Consider the following 1,946-nt stretch of genomic DNA (forward strand, 5'->3'; position numbering starts at 1 on the left):
CCGGCCTGGCTGGGCCTCGGGCCGGATGCACTGTGGGACCTTGGGGAGGCCCCGCAGGTGGGCACATCCCCATGGTGCCCCCATCCACCCACACCAGAAGGCAGGAGCTGGGCTAGTGGTGAGAGGCTGGGTGGCTGGGTGCCCCTTGGCAATGGCCTGTGGGGCCTGGGCAGCCCGGGCGGGAGATGCTGGCCGAGACCGAGCATCAGATCAGAGGGCTGACAAGGGGGCCCTGGGTCCTGCCCTCAATGCCACACATGCCCCTGGAGGGTAGGGGCCAGGACCCAGGGGGCATAGGCCCCTGCCACAGAGCCCACAGGCGAGCCAGCCCTCCCTGGCTTTGGGGGGCCGGGCTGAATCCGTCACCCTTTCCCCGGGGGTGCCTTGGCACAGGGATCTAGGGACATGCCCAGCCTCCTGCCAGGCTAAAGGGAGCCAGAGACGGGAAGTGGGGGCTGGGCAGGTGGCAGTCCTGAGACACTCCATGGCAAGGCCCGGCTGTGCCACACGAGCTGCGGCCCTGGGCCCAGGCTGGACCATTTCACACCCGGCCCTGACGTGCCCTTCACTGGCTGTACCCGGCGCCCAGGGCTGCTTTCCCCGGGGTCTCCCCTGGGGGGCACAGACCCCTGCCCTGCCCTCCCAGGTGCAGAACCAAAGCACCCAGGGGAAGGGTGGGGGTGGGGACTGCCAGGGGCTCTGAGGTGGGGAGAGCGGTGCCAAGGCAGACCTGGGAGGGGCGGCATCCTGGTCTCTGCCCCTCTCCCCACCGAAGGGTCTCCATGCCCCTCCCCCTTCTCCTCCTCTCCCTGCACCTGGAGCCTGCACACTCCTGCCTCAGTTCCCAGCATCTCTGCCTCTCGGCGGTGCCCTCTGCGTGGCCATCGGTGCCCGGCCTGCAGGCGCCCCCGGCCTGAGCCCTGGGAGGCCGGGTGGCCGGGATATCCTCAGCCAAGGCCCTCGCACCCGACAGGAGAGGGTGGGGTGTCTCCGAACACCCCCGCACACCGGGACCCTGTCCCTGCCTTCTTCCTGTACCAGGGGCTCCCTGTCTGCCCCGGATGGAAAATGTTGGAAAGAAGTTACCTTGTTGCTTCCTGGTTAGGCCTGCGCTGCCCACGTCTGCACTAAACACATACAGTCCCTCCTGGTCCTCATTCCAACGACGCAGCGTCACACCTGCCCACACAGCGTCCACGTGTGTCAGGCAGTGGCTGTGACATGGAGGAGGTCACGCTTCGGGAGGATGAGCCTGTAATTCACACGTCCTACTCCGCTTCTGTCAGGGACCGGGCCTATGGATTTGGGTGTCAGCAGGCAGGCCTGGAACCAACCTCCCAGGGGGCCAAGGGACGCTGTGGATGCAGGTATGAAGATTTACCAGGTGGACCGGTTAGTAACGCGGATTCCGGTTAGTAATGGGGATTGACCCTCTACCGGTTAATAATGCAGATTGACCCTCTACCGGTTAGTAATGCGGATTGACCCTCTACCGGTTAGTAATGCGGATTGACCCTCTACCGGTTAGTAATGCGGATTGACCCTCTACCGGTTAGTAATGCGGATTGACCCTCTACTGGTTAATAATTCGGATTGACCCTCAATCAGTTAATCATTTGGATTAACTATTAACCGGTTAATAATGCGGATTTTGTCATCAAAGAAAACAGGATAATTTCAAGAGAAACATCAAAAGTGCTTTGTTCAAAGTAATATCCATTGCTAGCTACACATTCCCCCATCTTTCAGGTAATTTGTGAAGACCATCCCGATAGAACTTTTCTTGTTTTGAGGCAAACCATTCAGAGACCCAGTTTCCCATGTCTTCGTACGTTGTGAAGTGCTGCTCAGAAAGTGCGTGTGCCCTCGATCGGAACGAGTGGTCATCTGAGGGAGCAGGTCTGGTGAACACGGCGGGGGGGTTCATGCTTCCCAGGCAAGATCTT

This window comes from Myotis davidii, unplaced genomic scaffold (genome assembly GCF_000327345.1).
Source record: "Myotis davidii unplaced genomic scaffold, ASM32734v1 scaffold663, whole genome shotgun sequence".
NCBI classification, from domain to species: domain Eukaryota; kingdom Metazoa; phylum Chordata; class Mammalia; order Chiroptera; family Vespertilionidae; genus Myotis; species Myotis davidii.